Source organism: Eleutherodactylus coqui, chromosome 8 (assembly GCF_035609145.1).
Source record: "Eleutherodactylus coqui strain aEleCoq1 chromosome 8, aEleCoq1.hap1, whole genome shotgun sequence".
Classification (NCBI taxonomy): Eukaryota; Metazoa; Chordata; class Amphibia; order Anura; family Eleutherodactylidae; genus Eleutherodactylus; species Eleutherodactylus coqui.
In genome coordinates, this window is record NC_089844.1 from 140672691 (window position 1) to 140693042 (window position 20352).

General features: G+C 45.0%; 1 protein-coding gene and 1 long non-coding RNA gene across 3 annotated transcripts in view; one reads left to right on the forward strand and one right to left on the reverse strand.

The window, feature by feature from the left end:
- The window catches only part of CASKIN1 (CASK interacting protein 1), a 197648-nt gene that overhangs the window by 176433 nt on the left and 863 nt on the right, over positions 1-20352 (reverse strand). The gene's annotated exons all lie outside the window — the stretch shown is intronic.
- LOC136576929 (uncharacterized) overlaps positions 9006-20352 on the forward strand; it is a 30242-nt gene continuing 18895 nt past the window's right edge. The window contains exons 1-2 of the long non-coding RNA XR_010786425.1: positions 9006-9111; positions 10576-10632. This is a non-coding gene — a long non-coding RNA (uncharacterized lncRNA). The remainder of the gene's footprint in view (positions 9112-10575; positions 10633-20352) is intronic.

Below are 20352 nucleotides of genomic sequence, written 5' to 3' on the forward strand. Positions count from 1 at the left end.
GCATACATATCCTTTAAGTCGTACAGGCCATCTGTTATGGGAGTCAATGAGTGTCCAAGTTCTTGACCCCCACCACTGTCATTTTCTGATCTGTCTATATAATATGGCAGACGATTATATTTAAGTGCATGCATCTGAAATGGGTTATTCCACCTTAAAGAGGAAGTACAGAATTAGAAAAACATAGCTGCTATATTCCAGAAACAACGCCACATCTGTTTAAATGTCTGGTATTGTAGCTCAATTGCATTGAAGTGAATGAGGCTGAGCTGCTATACCAGACAACCTGTCCGAAGGATTGTACAGTGAAATATCAATATCTGCAGATGACAGAAAGCTATGTAAAGGAATTAACACAAGAGAGGACAGAATGTGGTTGTAAATGGAGCGGATATGTGGGGTAGAAATGTGGTAAGTAGGGTCTAACACTGATAAATGTGCAGTTATACACATGGGCAGGAAATACGTGTCACCATTACACACTAAATGGGAAACCACTGGGGAACAATGACATGGAGAAGGACTTTGGGATTTTAGTTAACTATAACCTTAACCGGAGCAACCAGTGTTAGGCAGCTGCTGCCAAGGCAAATAGGATCATGGGGTGCATCAAAAGAGGTCTAGGGGCGCATGATGAGAACATTGTTCTTCCTCTTCACAAGTCACCGGTCAGACCACACATGGAATATTGTGGACAGTTTTGGCCACCAGTAGTCAAGAAGGACATATCAGAGCTTGAGTGGGTACAAAGGCGGCTTACTAAAGTAATAAATGGAATGGGCGGACTACAATATCCAGAGAGGTTATCAAAATTGGGGTTATTCACTTTAGAAAAATGATGGCTGAGGGGCGACCTAATAACTGTGTATAAATATATCAGGGGACAATACAGAGATCTATTCCATCATGTTTATCCCCAGGACTGCGACTGTCACAAGGGGGCGTCCAATACATCTAGAGGAAAGAATGTTTCTACACCGACATAGACGAGGGAACTCTCTTGCTGGAGGACAGGGTGATGGCGAACTCGATAAAATAGCTTAAGAGGGGCCTGGCCGCCTTTCTTGAGTGATAGTCTATGTTATATCACTTATTACTTCAGAAGGGTCAATGATTTGGGGATTATTCGGATTACCAGATTGGACTCAGGAAGGAATTTTTTTTCTTTAAATGAGGAAAATTGGTTTCTACCTCATTGGTTTCTTTTTTTTGGCCTTACTTTGGATCAACATTGGGGAAATAATAGGCTGAACTAGATGGACAGATGTCTTTTTTAGCCTTACATACTATGAAATTTTTTTACCATTCCTCTTACCATCACAGGCAGGATTACAGTGAAATTGTATTAAAAGTGAATGGGGCTGAGCTGTGATCAGGTGAGCAGGTGGGGGGCTGTTTTGGAAGAAAGTAGTTATGATTTTTTAATTCTGTACAACCCCTTTATTGTACCCTATTGGCAGGTTAATAGATTACATGAGCACACGGGCACAGGGATCTCTACCTTGCTTGGGTTGTCTTGATAAGCTATATATAAACGAACTACTAATTATTAGGAAATTATAGTACCAGTGTTTCTGGTGGCACAGTGCACCACACAGCTCTGCTACATGCACGTCATACACACAGCTCTGCTACATACACTGTTCATCCCATACAACAGGGATCAGAAGTAGAACAGCCCTGGAGATGAAGAACGTGTGATGACATCACCGTCACGCTCTGGCCCTGATCACATGACGGTGACGCTCATCCCAAGAGAATGACTTACATGCTCCACCCCTGATCACATGACGGTGACATCAAAGGTCCTGCATCCTTGTGCAGATTACTGGTGGACTACAAACTCACTGTGGCCTTAGTTGCTATGGAATACTAACGAACACCTAGCCACACAGCAGCTGTGTGCGTACAGGACCTGTGATGATGTCACTGTCATGTGATCAGGGGTGGAGCATGTAACTCCCTCACTGGGGATAAGTGACCTTTGATGACATCACTGTGATGTGATTAGGGGTGGAGCATGTAAGTTAGTCACAAACCCACTCACTACTCACTCACGCATGGACGGACAGATCGTCGTTAGTATTTTGATAAGAGGTATTTGCTGACTTTGGAAAGCTACGTAACAGGTTTTGTCTTTAGAGCTGGTGTACAAGGTAGATCCCATTAATCAGTAAACACATCCCGTATCACCAGCTTTTAGTACAGGTGCCATCTGAACACTTTACAATGGAGTGTAACTAAGACCAGTATATAATGCACCACCGCCCGCCAGCATGTAAAGCTATGGCATTTCTGGCAGTTCTGCTGTTTTGCCACTTTATTCATAAAATACCAAAAAAAAAATACTCTTAGCAGCTGGAGCAGCTCCTTAAGAGGGTTGTCCACTTCTGAACAATTTTGACCAATCATCATGATAGGTGATTAGAGACGTGCGAACATGCTCGTCCGAGTATTAGCATACTCGATGGTGCTCGTTACTCAAGCGAGTACCACGCCGTGTTCGACCCCTCACCGCATTACCACTTCCTGCTGTGACATGCCAACGTGCACACGCATGCACGTCCACAGCAGTATGTGGCTGGCTGGGGGAAGGGATGGAGAGAGAGAGAGAAAAAGTTAAAAAAAAAAGCTCTGCAACCAGCGGGTCCATTGCAAAAATGCTCGAGTCTCCCATTGACTTCAATAGGGTTCGTTACTCGAATAGAGCTCTCGAATATTATGAAAAGCTCGACTCGAATAACGAGCATTTTGGTGCTCGCTCATCTCTATAGGTGATCAATAGTTGATCGGTATGCTATTTGGGACCTCTGCAGATCAGCTGCTTTCCAGACGGCTGTCAGTGTGTATGGAGCCAGAAGCTGATAGCTCTGTATGCATTGCAGCGGTCCAGGTTAGTATTGCATTGAATTCAATGGGAATAATGACCATATTACCAACCCGGGCCACTGTAATATGTATGTAGCTGTCCACTTCCTGCTCTGTACCCACTGACAATGGCCCAGTGAACAGCGTATTGCTGGGGGTCCCAAGCGACAGACCTCTTACCATCAAGTGTTGGTGACCTATCTTGAGGATAGGTCACCAATAGTTCAGAAGTGGACAACCCCTTTAAGGCCAGCAATTTTGCAGAATACAGTTATGGCACATCCCTGGACAATTGCTTTTAGTTAAAAGGGCCCCAGCAATCTGCTGTCATCTGCAGGGGTTATAAGTATTCACATTCCTTCCCCACAAGGGATAAAAAGCATTACATGTTGCCCATTGAAATCAATAGGCTATTTGTATAATAGAGAAACGTTCCAGGTCCTCCATTGGCTCTGGGTCCTTGATGAAGAGTATCATTAATGGACCCCGCTCTAGTAATGCTGTAATAAGGTATTTTAAAATGGGTTTTCTAAACCAGACAACCCGATTATCATTAGCAGCGATAACATCCGATACTGAACAGCCGTCTACCAGGATCATAAAGTTCGATATCTACAACACGGAAAATGACCCCAGGTCCGGGCCGAAGAGCGATAATTTCTGTGAAGCTACCATCACTACATGCAGTTGCATAAAAGTTTATTTATTCTGCAGTGGCTACACGGAAAGGATGAAAATCTCGCTTCTCTTGGCTGAGCCGGGATTCCTGCCTGCATTGCGGAAGATGAAATACCCGGCTTATCTTGAAACCCTGACAAAGAGAAACGGCTACAAATAATCTCTGCAATTATCATGTAGGAAACGTTACAGTAACTTCAGCTATTTGCTGAGCTGGAACTTGTAGAGTCTACACAACTACTGGAGGAGAATAGAAACAAATTGCACCTTGGTAACAAGTCCACCTACACAAATGACCACAAAGACCTTCAATCCCGGTGTCACCGTGCTGGAAACACTAAATGAGCAAGCTTTATTTAACCAGCACGTAATGCAACAGCGGTGAACACTTCACGAGGGCGGCCATTTATTCACCATGTTACCTGGGAAAGCCCAGATGAGTCGCCTGAAGCTTCGTAGATCTTAAAGAAGACCTGTCATGTCCTTGAGTTAATGGGACTGGCTGCATAGCTCCGGCCCCACTGACTCTGATGGAGCTCCTGTTTTGTCTGTACCCCCCAGTATCAACCTCCATTAGTTTCAGATATAGTTTCTGTCAAGTTGGCAGTCACCTCAATAGGTGACATGAGTGGATAAAGGAAACCATGTGCGCTGCCACTACAACCGTGCCTCCAGTTATGGCGTGTCAGAAGTTGTAATTAGTTGGGGTTCCACCACTCATTAGAATGGACTGGCTGTAAGCATTGTAACCCTTCAGCATTCATCAACTTTTCTCTGCTCGATGGCCCATCTTTGTGACTCTCAAGCGCCAAAGTATAAGGACTTCTCTCTCAATGTGTAATGTTGCCATAGAGGTGTGCAGGGAAGATGCTTCAAAAATTGTGCCAACATTGTAACGTGCAACAGAATTGAGGATGTTCACTGGACATTTGTTGCTTGGTCAATGCTCATAAAATGACATAAAAGAACAATTTCTGGTGTGTAGGGTGTGCTCAGCCCACACAGGGACCAAGAAAGAAGCAATCCGGTATTTGTACTGTTTGAACCCAGAAAAGGGACAGCATTGTAGCGCCTTGAGCTGAGGGGGCCTGATGACAGTGGTAAAGCAAGAAAATAGTGAACTGGAGATTATGGTCCCAATCACGGATAGAAATATGAATGGTTACTGATCAGCACCAGATAAGTCGTCCAACGTGATAAACTGTAAGTGAGGCTGGCCTCTGAAATAACTGAATGTGTGCAGACAGAGAGCTAATTAACAGCCCACAGGCCGGCTGCAGCGTCAACTGTTACAGACATTTTTCCCATCGCTTGGGCATCAGGCGGTCTTTATTGTATTTATATTTCTGATATACTGTACGGGCATTTATAAAGTATTATTGATATGGCCCCTAAGATAATACTTTGTTTCAGTTAATGTTTGTGTGTATAATGAAGCGAAAATCTAGTGGATTACAGGTTAATTTTTATTTGTGGTTATATTTGCATTTCAGTAAGACAATTAACACTCTGGTCACTCCGTCCGCTGCACTGATCCCGACACTTGCATCATCATACCCTGACAAGAGAGCTCAGGAATCAGGGCATTATAATGAATGCCTGCAGATCCTTTATCAATTATTATAGGAAGCCCTCTGCAGACACTGAACCAACAGGGACTGCTGGGAGAGTTAAGCTTAGAAGTCAACACAATTATAGAAGCTCCTCTGGATGGAAATGGGCGATCAAATATTCTGTAACTTGGGATTAGTGCAAGGAATATGAAATGAAATGTCGCCTAATTTCAATAGTCAAAGGGTCGGCTACTTCTCCTTTGTCTTGGGAGCTGTGAACCTTCTTAGGAGGAGAGGAAACAGAATAAGCATCATGAAGTCTTGCTGTGAGAAATGGCATAGGAAGGCCAATCAAATATGTACTTGGAAGAAGACCCTCTTTGCATTTTACCAATGTGGTCCCTTCCCCCTTATAGATCACGCCCTCGCATACCCCACTTTACTATGGCCATAACATATACCTTGCTGCAGCAGGGGCTGTGTACTCCTGCAGACACATCATGCATCCTTGTTTACTAAATCTGCTCGGCGAAGCTGCTCCACGTCTGTAAGCACAGCCATTCATTTCAGCAGAGCCGCTCCCGGACAGGCAGTGAAGAATGACTTCCACTACCGATGCTGACGCTTCTGCTTTTTAATGACTTGCTAAATACGTTTCTCGTGGATCCTTATTCTCAGTGCATGAATAAATAGAAGATAAGTGTTGGGCATTGAGGAGTGAAATCCGGAAAACTTTACATCCATTTATATTCTGTAGGGCCATGGTGCCGTATGAGATCCAGGTGTATCACTAGAATTCATGGGGCCCTATAGCAAATTCAGGAGCACACTACCGTTTAGTCATCAAACTCAATGTAGTCAAGGGTGTAGCTTTAGGGGCTTCAGAGGTAGCAGTCGGGCCCGAGCTTTCGTGCATTAGGGCCCCTCTTTACTCCTTTCTTTATGCGGTATGCCTGATCCAATTGTGCTCAGGCTATTTCCTTAATTGTTAATTTTGTGGGTGAACTTCAGTTTTAGCGCCACAGCTGTGAGGTTCATCGGCAGACCATTTGATACCCCTGCCACCATATGTGGGCATGGTTTTGCGCACATGCCCCAATTTGTGAACATACACTAAGATGTTATCCTAAACTAGCAGTCTCCAACCAGTGGCAGCAGTTGCAAACTACATCTCCCAGCATGCCCTGACACGACAGCTAGAAAGCCGCTGGTTGGAGACCATCATGCTTGTGGCCAATATGGAAGATGTAAGGTAGGGGCCCCAGTTTGGGGATAGGAAAAATGGAGAAGAAAATTGATCAAAGGTCTATACTCAAGGGTGTATGTTCTATGGAGGCAGACTATGTGGCTTCTATGGGGGCCTTGGAGTGAGGGGGTGTACCATACTTCTTGCTACTAATGCAGGACTCTGCACTAAAGATCTGCATCGTTAGTAAAAATAAAGGTGGAGAATTGAATTGAGGGTCATTTTAAATACATGGAGTGAGAAATAAACATCAGACCCTCCCATCCTGGGTGGCAAAACCAGACACCATAATCAGGGACCCAGGCCCCTTCCCTTCTATGTATGCAACTGTCCATGTCTCAAGAAGGAATAAGAGAGGAACCATACAGACTGCACGGTGTAAAGAGACATGCACCAGCATTGGGACTCCATTGTGATTTTTGCTCTGGAGGTCTCTCTTCTCTATATATAGCCTGAGATATGGGGGAGACATACAGTAAAGCCTAATATATCCGGCTCTACTATTTTCATTGTGACATAATGATGGCAAATGGTGTAGACTATGAGCGTGGTCCATGTAACATTTCTAGAATTCCTTTGACCCTTTAATATACTGCAGTCTAATTATCTATGTCTATGGTGACGGCTCGCAGGCAGCGGTATACGCTGGTTTATCTGTGATCATTCTTGTTCACAATGTAGCTGATCAATAAAATATATGTGAACTGAACTTTAATTGGCACGGCTAGAGATCATCCAACCAAGAGCATACAATTTAGTTTCAAATTAATTAAAAAAAACAGGACAGGGAAAAAAAAATCACTTAATTTTTTTCTTCTGGGTGAGAGATCATTATAGGGATACTCATTGTGTGATGAATGCCCAGTTCTGTATATCGGTATCTACACCTTTTTACAGTGTCATTTTTTTATTCGAAACGACAATTAAAATGAGGTCAGACATCGCAGTGAGGACTACCCACCGATTTCCAGGACTGTAAAACAATCCAACCCCTTTGGCACTGCTTAGAGATTTCTGTTATACAGTATTCTAGCCAAATCGATGGTGGTGCTGAAATTAGTGTTCAGAAATCTCAGAGCAGTGCCAATTAGATAGCATTGTTCTACAGTCCTGAAAAAAGTGGTGGTCCCAGATCACAGACTCCACCAATGTGATTTAGACATCTATGACATATATTAGGATTACTTTGACTTATCCCGTGAAATTAGGTTATCCCCTATTCACGGGATATGGGATAAGTATGTGATTGGTAGGGCTCTGACTGCTGGGACCTCCACGATCAGCGGAACTGGAGTCCTGAGTGTCCCTGAATGAATAAAGTGGTGGTTACACATGTGCACTACTGCTTCATTGACTTCAATGGGACTGCTGGAGATGAATTGAACGGAGCCTTAATGCGCACCTGAGGCTACCACAAAATTGATTCAGGGATACTCAAGACTCTTGCTCTCCTTATCGGTTGGGTTTCCTGCAATCAGACCCCCCATGGATCAGATACTTAGCCCATATCTGCTGGATAAGGAAACTTTAAAAGGGTTATTCAGTTGTAAACTATTGATGTCCTATTTGCAGGATATATACCATGGTTCAGCAGCAGTCTGTCACTGGGGATCCCAGCCAATCAACTGTTCACCAGACTGGTGTGCTTGTGCACACAGCTGATTTCTGCAGGAAGCAAACAGCTCTGTTCCCACTACAGTGGCAAAGATTGGTATTACAGGCGAAGTTCCCATTGAGGTGAATGGAAACTTTGCGTGTAACACCAAGCCTGGCCACTACAGTGGGAATGGAGCTGTCTGCAGAAATCAGCTCATTCCATAAGTGCACTGGCCCAGCAAAAAGCTAATCAGCGAAGGTCCTTGGCGGCAGAACCCTCGTGATCTATTATGATGGTCTGTCCTGAGGATGAGCCATCAATAGTTTACCACTACAACACCTTTTAATGATCTATCCTCAGCATAAGTCATCAATATCAAGTTGGTAGGCTTCGCTGTTCACGGCTCCCACCAATCAGCTGATTGAAGAGAACATGGTGTTCAGGTGAGCACTGCAGTCTCTTCTCAGGCCGGTGATGTCACATTTATTGGTTACATGGTCTGAGAGCAGCTTAGTCCCATTCAAGTGAATGGGATTGACTTACTATGTCAGGCACAGCCGCTATGAAATGTACGATGCTGATAGATCATCAATAGTCTCAGAAAACCCTTTAAGGGTTTATTTAAATGGGGCGGAAATGCTGCAGAATATCCACAGCGGAAAAGTTTATGGCAAATCAATGGGTTCTATTCTATGCGTAAATATGCCCATGTGAAGCCTTAAAGGCACTTCTGATGCCAGTTGGATAAACCTTTCACAAGCTAACGGACAACTAACAATTTCATAATGCTTTGTTGTCTAAATTCAACTTTTCCCAGAAGCTTTTCAATAATCCGCAACTTCGTTGCCCTACAAGTCCGTCAGCCGACTACAAGCCACACGCTCTAAAAAATGGCTGCCTGCGTCTTACATAAGCGATGACTGCATCTTCCTATTTTATCTTGCAGCTATGAGGACACTTGGTAGAATCAGGTGTTCAGCTGTTCGTGTCATGAACCTGGCATGAAACCAATCTAGGAAACCCACATAAGAGAGACATGCGCCCCTCACCACCCACACAGTGACCACTCTGCACTTAAAATAAAGCCGCCACCCCAATGTAATAGACAGACACTGCGATCCTCTGACGGCCTCCTCTTCCCCACTGCTGCGCGTCACATATATTTCGTGGTAAGTAGCACTTAATGAACAGTTTCAGGAATACGTCTCCTTCGCTAAGTGTTTCCATATTTGGAGAGAATGCAGCTGCTTCTGAGCAGCTTCTCTGGCGAAAGGCAGGGGGTGCGAAAGACGGCACACAACGCCACTAGTGTCACAGATCAGGAGTCTAAATACTTTTATGTAAGAGGATAAGGTGAATTTATCTATCCTACTTAAATCTCAATTTCACGACCAGCTGTGCCCGCAGTGCATTGCCCAGCAGAGCTGCTGAGGTCCGTTATTGTGGTACTGCTGCTGCTAAATTGCACAGTACAAGTTTTCTGAAAGTGTCCGCTTAGTAAATGGTCGCTCTATGGTTAATGTGCTGCAGGCGATCTATCGGAGCATTGGTCTAATTGGAGTGGATCATAATTGGTCCAGATGCTGACTATGCAGCTGTGGAGATCTGGACTTAAAGGGGTATTCCACTTATAATGATATGGCATGTCTTTAGAATACATATGACCAATGGTGGTCTTAGCTGAACCCCTCAATCCTGAGTACAAAGGGAACATGGTCCCTACATCTTTTCCTTGCCCAGAGGCGCTTCCAGTCAAGTGAATGGGGGTGTTTTGTAGTTTGAAGTACAGCATGAGGGGTCTGGGAAAGGCACCATGCAGGGAACAACTAAAGGAGAAGACGTGCTTAAAGGGGTTCTCTAATTTGGAAATATTCAATTGTTATAAAGGTCCCTTGACAATAAGTTGATCACAAAAGCTTCCCTCTGTTGAGAATTCCACCATTCTGTTGTGATCTGTGAGGAAACCTTGCAGAAAGTGCTCGGTTTCCCTGCAGTGCCTCCACAGGAGAAATGAAGTATTACATAGTGTCTATTTTAATCAGCGGGATTGTCAGCGTAATACATGGCAGGACAGGTGCTCCATGTTATAAAGAGAGAGACACTCTTTATAACTCGCAGGTAGGGTGCTCTCGATGGCGGCTGCAAAAACATGGTGAGAGTCTCTTTAAATAGAGCTGTGGCCATTTAATTCTGAGAAATGTTGTGGACCCAACAGTCCGCCATTACAGTCCGCTCTGCACTCTGGCCAAGAGATGAGGATCCTGAACAAAGGACCCCCTCTGTTAACTCCCTAATAGGGTATATGAAAATTGTTTTTTTGCAGTTCGAAGAAAACTACATTTTATCAGAAACAGCAGAAAGTTACTCCACGTTTTCTGCTGATTTTAGCTCAGAAATGTTGTTTCACAACTAAGTTTTCCATTTTCTGTGTTAAACCAGGGCTTATTTAGAAAGTGGTGACTGATTCTAAGGATTGTAACACAAAATGTCTCTTTCATCAGCGATATTTGCCATTTCCAAAGAATTGTAACTTTTTATGAATCACATCTGAGAACTGTTTCCTTCATATGACTCACAAGAATCAAGTCCCTGAGTTGTCCTATTGTTAAAATTTTTCTTCTGCCGTTTCTTAGGCCTCATGTCCACGGCACGAGGACGGCATGCGGATTTCCCCAGCAGATGCACTGCAGGTAATCTTAAAATTGATTTTTTTTTTCCTTGCAGGAGACCGCGGGTTGTGGATTTTTTACGCGTGGAAAAAATACACAACCCCACCTCCCTAATTGCTTCTAGCCTTCAAATTTAAATGTATTTGCGGATGCACTGCAGATCCTAAGACCCCATAGAGATGAGTGGAGCCAGATCCACGCATGATGCGCGGTAAAATGGAGCATGCTGCGATTTATTATCCGTGGGTGGCATCCGCAAATCATTTAAAATCAAATCCGCAGGACTTCAATGAAGTGCAGATGTCCAATGCTTCCCCATGGGCGTTGGGCCTTTAGGTGCTTCCAAATAGGACGATCTGTCAGGCAGCAGCTGCCTGATAAGTAGAGATGAGCGAGCACCCAAATGCTCAGGTCCGCGTTATTCGAGTTGAGCTTTTTGTAAAATTCGCGAGCTCTACTCGAGTAACGAACCCCATTGACTACAATGGGAGACTAGAGCATTTTTGTATGTGGGACGCCGGGTCCGCAGCTTTTTTTTTTTTTCTTGGTTCGTCTCTCTCTCTCTCTCTCTCTCTCCCTTCCCCTTCCCCGCCAGACCAAAAATTTTCAAATGACGCGTGCTGCGTCGTGGCGGGGAGGAGCCAAAAGCTGGGGCGGAGTCTAACGCGATTTGATGCTCGTTCGAGTAACAAGTACCATCGAGTATGGTAATACTCGAACGAGCATCAAGCTTGCCAGAGTATGTTCGCTCAACTCTACTGATAAGTCATCCCTGCAATGATCATTCTTGTGCTTTTGCACAAGAATAAGCATCACTTTTTAATGCAGGCGTAGTGGATCGGGGATCGTTCTGGCCCACCCACCTCCATTCACAGTAATCAGGCAGTCTTTCATAAGAGAACGACTGCCTGTTTACACGGAACAAAACATGGTTCAGTTTTCTGCATTCATGTAAAAGCACCTCTAGTTATATCACCTTCTGGGATAGATGGATGACAACCAATATAGCTGTCATTACGACCCACAAAAGGAACTATCGCCCAGCCTTCAAGGACTGCGAAATGGAAAATATAACCAACGGGTTGTCCCCCATTCTGCAGCGCTGTACATAGATTGTCATCATTCCCTGTCCAAATTACTCTATCGGTATATTTCCGAAGTGAGGGAGGAAACTGGAGTACCCATCGGAAACCCACGCAAACACGGGGAGATCGTACAAACTCCATGCAAATGTCCCTAGCGAATCTGAACCCAGGACCTCAATGCTAACCACTGAGCCACTGTGCTGCTGCGGATCACATTTCAAGATTTGACCGACCCGTCTGTAGGTTCAGAATGGAAAACAAGAGCTATAGCAACCAATCACATTCTGGCTGCCATTTTTGGCAGTGATCTGATTGGTTGCTACTAGTTTGGAGGAAAGGTGGCTGGCACCAGAGGCATAACTTGAAGCTCCTGGGCCCCAATGCAAAATCTGTAACAGGGCCCCCAACTATAATGCTTTATTCATAGTACTGGGCTCCCTATATGGAGAAGAGAGGCCTTATGGGTCCCCTAAGGCTCCTGGGCTTGGGTGCAACCACATCCCCTGCACCCTCTATAGTTACGCCCCTGGCTGGCATGTAAGGTTCTCTTACATGGGCTGAATTCTTGGCCCGATGTAATGAGCACCGATCAACTATCATGTCATTGCTGCTCATTTGCTTTTCATTTACACGGGCAAAGAATAGTTTATGGGGACAAATGATCATACGTACCATTGGTCGTCCCCATAGGCTAGCTGGACATCTCCCCGTTCACATAGGAAGATGTATAAGCTGATCAGCGAGCATTTTTATGGTTGCTTAAAGACAATGTTTGATCAGCCAACGAATGAGCATTCGCTCATTTTAACCAAGTCTAACGCAGGCTAGTTCCAGCAGCACTCCCATTACCAACAATCCGGGGAGGTAATCACAGATGCACGCCAAAGGGACGGACCAGGACCCTTGATCCAAAAAACTTCAGCTGCCTTGGACTTTACTTTTTTGGAGCTCTCGCTCATTTGTTGGCTGGTTATTGTCCCTTTTATACGGCTTGACAATCGGGCGAATGAACATTTGCAGGAACGTTCATGCCCAATTTTTGGCCCATGTAAGAGGGCCTTAAAAACATATTAAAGGGGTTTTCCACAGAAATACTGTTGATGATATATCCTCAGGATAAGTCATCAATAGTTGATTGGCTGAGGTCCACCACTCATTTACAATCGCCATCAACTACAAAGGGGTCAGAGAATCAGCTTCTGCTCCAAGCCATGTGTATTGCTGTGCTTACAAAGGGTGCCCGATCAGCAGATCAGTCGGGTTTACGAGCCGATCAACCTTTGATGACCTAGCCTGAGGATTTGTTATCAATAGTATTTGCCTGGGAAACCCCTTTAATAAACCTAATGTGTCCACAGTGTTCTGAGAAGTACCTAAAATTTAAACCTGCACCAGCCATCATCTATAGGGTTAAACTAATTCCGCCCCTATTAAATCTTATTGGAGGAGAGGTAGTGGTAGATTGGACTCTTCTCTTGATACTCCACCCAGCCATCCGATGTAGCAGGAGTGGTGGAAGCGGACAGCCCCCTCCTCAAACTCATTTTCAGTGTTGCCTGCTATAGTCCTATTTAAAGTGCAGGTGCCCTTTAACATTTTGCAGTACATTCCTGATAACCTTCTGGGCATACAAAGAGATACATGTTGATACACCCAAGATCTTTCTGCAATATCTCATGACTTGGTAGATAAGATGCACGGTAGCTTTGATACTGTATGTTCGGTGACCTCGCATTTAACTCTGTAACAACTAGACAAGTCACATGTAGCAAAATAAGGCCGGCTTCACTCAGGCGTATTTGCATGCGCGATATGCAGAGAATAGAGCCCATTGACTTCAATAAGTTCGTTCACATTTCCGTATTTTGTGTGCACTTTGCGGGTTGTGCAAAGAAAAAAACATAGACCATTCTTCATCTTTTTGCATATTTGCGCACCAAAAATCCCTATAGAAGTCAATGGGGGTGTGCAAATGCGTGCGCAATACGCACGGAGATGCGCGAAACCCTGCATAATTCTGCTGCAAAAAGAACACATCTGGAACTCATTAGCTATTTCAGTTGATGAGTCTTTGCTTGCCGTGTACAAAGGAACCTGCATGGTGGGGTAAAAAGGACAGGAAAATGCGCAGATGAATGTGCAAAAAAGCATCATCCATACTTTGGGATGCGGACAAAAAAACCCGGCATGTCCTATCTTTGGGCATGCCCTTGCATCACCCATTGCTTTCAATGGGGTGGGCAAAGCACCGCATTGCATGCTAGATGCACACATGTGTGATGCGATGCAATGCAAGATTTCTTATGGAAATTGAAGATCACTACTTCCCCGAAGTGATGTGAGAAAAACGACTCGAATCTGTGAGGAAATCGCACGTTGGCAAGCGTGATATCAGGCCAATATCACACTCGCCCGTGTGAAATTAGCCTTAGGGTACCTACCCACTACAGTTTTCTTTTTCCCTGCGAAAATCGCAGCGTTTTTTTTCCTGCAGGGGACTATGGGACTTGTAATGTTAAAATTGCGATTGTGCAAAATCGCGATTTTGCGGTAAATTGCGATTTTGCGCGATCGCGATTTTAACATTACAAGTCCCATAGACCCCTGCAGGAAAAAAAACGCTGCGAATTTCACAGGGAAAAAAACTGTAGTGGGTAGGCACCCTTGGGGTTCTTTCACACTTGCGATCGTGATAATTGCGGCGTTTTTGTTTTAGTTCAAATGTCAATAGGATTTTCTAATGTTAAAAAACGCATCGCACAACGATCACAAAGCACAAACTTGCGATTTTTGTGCAATGCGTTTTTAACATTAGAAAGTCCCATTGACATCAGTGTTAAAAAACTGTAAATGGGTAGGGGGTGTTGGCCATCTTTTATTGTATATTAGGAAATTCTGGTCATACCCTGAGAGCGAGGAGCCAAGGATCCTCCATTTCTTTGAGACTCTATAAGGTTACTCTCACACAAAAAAATACGCTGTATTTTACCGTGATTCCGAACAGCGTTTCTCAGCGCATTCTACAGCATTTTTAACACACCCCACCATTGTAATGGGTCATGAGGTGCGTTAAAAAGTGGTAAGACACACAAAAATAGAGCAGACAGCGGTCGGAAATCGCAGGGTTAGAAACGACGCATAAGAATGCTAGTCTGTGAAGCCCCATTGACATCAATGGAGGCCGTTGTACAGTGTTTGGTGTGGCGTAAACGCTGTAATAAGCGGTGTGTGAGAGCGGCCTAAAAATGATAATTTTGACAGATTTTGTGTATTTATTTGTTATTACCTTTCCTGGAAATACCTGAGAGAACAATTTGGCCCCGTGTTTGTCTGGATTATTGGAAATGACTCCCTCCACACAGTCACTGGCGCTGGGAGCCACGGCCGACATCTTGGCAAAGGGGTGTAACAACAAAAGAAGTTTTGCACAGTTTAAAAGAGTCTCCACTTGGCATTTTCAGTGCCTTTTCTTTCCATATTAGTAAGGCTGTGAGTCAATGGAAACATTTTATTCTCTATTCACACACAGCCTTAAAGGGGTTGTACAGAATTAGAAAAATATGGCTGCTTTCTTTCACAAACAGCTCCACACCTGTCTGTAGGTTGTGTGCAGTACTGCAGCTCACCCCATTCATTTTAATGCAAGGGAATTACAACTCATGTACAGGTGCAAAGTAATTTCTGGGTATAAGTAGTCATAGAATGGTAGAGTTGGAAGGGAGCTCCAGGGTCATCGGGTCCACCCCCTGCTCAGTGCAGGATTCACTAAATCATCCCAGACAGATGTATGTCCAGCCTTTGTTTGAACACTTCCATTGAAGGAGAACTCAGCACCTCCCGTGGTAACCTGTGCCACTCATTGATCACCCTCGCTGTCTAATATGTAATCTGTGTCTCCTCCTCTTCAGTTTCATCCCATTGCTTCTAGTCTTTCCTTGTGCAGATGAGAATAGGGCTGATCCCTCTGCACTGTGACAACCCTTCAGATATTTGTAGACCTCTATTTAAATTCTTTAGCCATGATTTTCTAATTCCATTTAACCCCTTTAAAGGTTTATTACCGTAAATGTATGTTTTTTGCTCAGTTTTCACCCATCAACGGGATGGGTGAAAACCGATAGATTAGTGGGGGCCTGACCTCTGGGGCCACCATCAATCCTGAAAACAGGGGGTCCTGTTTGGCCAACTTTTGCTCACCTCTGCAGCTGCGCTCCAACTAGGATGCTGTGAGTTCCCGTGGAGAGCTGGCCGTACATGCGTGCCGCAGCTCCATTCATTTCATGGCCTGATGGGCGCAATGCTTAGTTATTTTCATCACAGCCCCTTTGAAAATGAATGGAGCTGCCAAACACTTGCACTCCCCATGGAAACTGAAGGGGTCTTGGTTAGAGCGGCACTGTACAATGAGTGGAAGTGGGCCAAATGGGACCCCCTGTTCTCAGGATCGTCTGGGGGTCCCAGTGGTTGGACCTCCACAATATATCAGATTTCACTTTTGTGGATGGGTGAAACATTTAAAAGATGGTAATTTACCAGAATACCCCTTTAAAGTCAGTTTATCACATCCATACCTGATTAGGGTCTGACCGTTGAGACTCTCACCAGCTCTTAGAGGGTTGGGGTACAGCACTAAATAATGCACATCTGCCCATATATCTTCTACCCCCAAATATGGTCTCTCCCGACTTGGCGTTTCCCCCAGCGTCATGATAAGACTCTGACGGTATATCCTATGAATTCGCTATCAATGTTTCTGATACATAAACTCCTATGGTGCGAATTTTACTGTTGACCAAGTCAAGAGTGCGATACATGAACCCCTGTGTTCCAGGCCGCAATAACCACGGTCATATGTGCGAGCGCAACAAGCAAGTATTAATACAGATAACACAGATGCTTGGATTCCACGGTAAGAGATCCTTCAGACGAGTATATGCGCAAATACTCTTGCTCAGTGTGACGTATTTGCGCAGTCAACGAGGCTGATTTGCATGCGTATCGGCACATAGCGCTGTCCTTGTTGCGCACGCAGGGCCTGTTCACATACGTGCCCCCCCCCCCCCGATTTAAGAGGCTATTTAGCCCAATGAGGTTCAGATGTGTTCTCTTTTTCCCAGAATTGCGTAAGTACTTGCATTTTGAGGCCATTGGTGCGCAAATATGCAGAAAGATAGAGCAGGTCCTATTTTTTTGCATGTACAGGAAATGCGCGCACAAAAACCGTTAATGAGAATGAACCCATGGACATAAATGGGTAGTAGTCTTTGCATATTGCGCACGTATATTTTACGGGAGCAAAAATGTGCGCTAATATATCAGTGTCACTAATAATGTCCCACCCCTTCTGCTTCTAGTTCATGCCATCACATTCCTCATCCTGGCACAAGAAAGTTGCCAGTATTCTAGTGCCAATCCCTAAACTAGATAGCAAGGCCCATGACCCATGGCCAGCTCTATACAAGTCCAAAGCCCTCATGAGATTGGGGAACAGAACCAACCTAAGGGCGGCTTTAGAAGAGCGCATGCGCAAATACGCTCCCTAAATCGGAGCACAGACTTTTGACTGGTTCATAGCGGCGGGCGTATTGGCAGATGAACCAGTCAAAATTCTTTTTTTACTATTCAAACACAGGGGGGGGGGGGGAGGGGGGGGGGGGAACAGAAAGATCGCTCCTGCCCTATCTTTGTTGCACGTAGAAACGCTATGTGCGAGACAGATAGGGCAAATCCTATTTTCTCGCGCGTTAATACTACTAATTCCACTGGTGAAAGCGAAACCATTGAAATCAATGGTTTTCTTTTGGCCCGTTTTGCGGGCGTCAAAACCATGCCCGCGAAACGGAATGACATCCCGGTCTGCTGTTTAAGCCCTATGGATCCTCTTACATGCAGCTAGTTGTTTTAAAATGCCATTGGTTCACACACAATCGATTTCATTTCTTCGCCATTCGCTCGTTCACCCAATCGCCGGTCTTTCAGGGCGCGGTACCAGTGAATGAGAACGATCGCCTTTTACATGCAGCGACTTGCAGACGACTGATCAATGATTTTTATGTCACAGAATGAACGATAGGCGAACGAATGATCATTCATCTTCCGGCACTGGCCGTGTTTACACTGAATGGTTAGCGCTCAAATTTACATGATCCAACAATAAACGCGCCGTTTAAAAGGGCCCTAGATTGCGGACACCCCTTTGCCATACTCCCAATTGTTGGTGTAATCGCTGCCTCTCGGGTATGCACGCTTCTGCGCAGTAAACCCTTCCCTGTGAGCAATGATATTAATGGCTTAAACAGACAAGCGTGTGTTTCCTTGTTTTTGCGCGGGAAAATCCTGCAAGCTCGGTATTTGCATAGGCATCAGCGCAAAATACCCTAGTTCACACAAAATATTTGCGCAGGAGTGAGCGTATTGCGTCACATGGAAACCCTAAAGAGAACTCCACACCTCAATGCCAGTCAGCCCCCCCGTTCCCAGTAAGCACAAGCATTTTGTGATGGCACCGGATACGCTTTCTCTTCCTATGTGTTCACCTTATCCTGTAAGCTACTTCATTTTCCACACATCTATACCATACATGATGCCGTGCCCATCAGGCAAGATTTAAAGGGATGCTGAATCTTAAAGGGGAGATTGATGCGATCTACTATTATTATTATGCTAATTCATGATCAGTGAGGGTCCGAAGATGATGACCGCCACCAATCACTAGAGTCAATTTGTCTCTAATGGGCTCCTCCCTGTGACTGCACATCCGGCTTCCATCTATTATAACCCGGCTATCAAATCTCAGATACAGGTACAGTGGCTTTAGACGAGCATATGCGCGAATACGCTTGCCTCGTCGCAATGAATTTGCGCACTGAACTAGGTTGCTTTGTGCACATCTGCCCATAGTCTTGTTTTTTTGCACACGCAGGGCCTGTTCATATGGGTGCACAACCCCCCCCCCCCCCCCGATTTAAAAGGCTATTTGGCCTACTGAGGTCCAGGTGTGTTCGCTTTTTCATGGAATTGCGCGTGTTCTCGCATTTTGTACATGCATTTGCGCACTTCCCATGGACTACTGTGGGGCCCGTGGTGCACAAAAAGAGGAAATGAGAATGAATCCATTGATACCGATGGGTTCTAGTCTTTATGTATCAGGCACACAATTTTTGCATGTGCAAAAAAAGGGCGTAAACACATCTGTGTGAAGCTGCCCTAAAGCTGAGGGGGGCAAAAGGAAACCTCTCGGCCGCTGTGACCCCACCGATCAGACATTGGTGTCATATCCTAGCAACACAATATCAAAGCCGTTACTCGAATAACCCTATTAGGCCTTCCACAGACGAACGTATGCGCAAATACTCTCGCTGCAACTGAGTCTATTTGCGCCTGAAGAAGGGTTGTTCGCAGGGTCACACCCTTACCCTTGATTTATTAAACCTGCCATAGACTTCTGTGTAGCACGCAGAAAGATAGGGCTGGCTCTTTCTCGCGGCCAGGATTTGCTCACGAGAATCGCGCTCATAAGAACGAACCCACTGAAATCAATGGGTTCGCTTTGCCACGTTTTGCAATTGTGAGTTTCACGCATGCAAAAACCTGCACAAACACGTTTGTCTATTTAAGCCCTTAAGCCTACCTTATCCATTTGCCACGCAAATGAATGATATCCATTGCTCCCTGTTATCAGCCATATGAGGCTTGGGAGAGGCCAGTTCTAATCTTCATCAATGATGCCCCTTACAATCCCTACTTTATGCTGATACATTCACATACATAGGTGTGACTGCTCCGCGTAGAACGCTGCTGCACATTTAGCATTTTGCGTTAGCGCTGGCCCTTTAAGCAGCGATTCTAATGACACTGCAATTAAGGTGGAATTTAACGGCATTAATAAGCACATTTACAGTACGCCACAGACCTTGTTATTAGATTTGCAGCTTAACGCAATTAAATCATTCAGATGATGCATCCACGGCCACGCTCATAACATAGCGTCATTGCATTAGATTGCAAGCTCCTGAGCACCCACGTGAGGCAATGGTACTATTAGCAGCAGCCGGTCCCCGTCCTTCTTACAGAGCTGACTGCGTGGTTTGCTCAGTCCACTGCGCAGCTCGCTCCAGGGAAAACTGAGATTGCTCACACAGCCGATAATCAAAGTGCCCAAAGACATTGAAATGACCCATCACCATAGCAGTGCCCAGCTGGCCACCTCCGCCATCTGCAAAGGCTGGACTGAGGGGGCAATTCTGCACCCCCCCCCCCCCAAATGCATATATAACCCCCACGCCTTTTCCTAGTCAATGCAACCCCAAAGCCTGATCAGATCCTAATGCATCTCTATGAGGTGTGGTGCGATTTCACATCACATTATCCCTGCCAGGAAGAGATCCCCAAAACTACAACCCCCACCAGACGGGTGATTTTTTTTTTTTTAAAGCCCCCAATGTGTCTGTATTAGAGCTGGTCCCCTCCCACCCCTGCATCTTGCAGCAATCATATAGCATCTGTAGAACGCCCATCACCCATCCATCTCTGTACCACTGATGCAGATTGGGGTTCTTTCGCCCCTTTCTCCAGCCCAGGAGTGACCAGCTGAGCTGTATTTGGCAAGGTGATGATTTTAACCCTCCAAAGACTGCACGGTGTGCAGCTATTATTT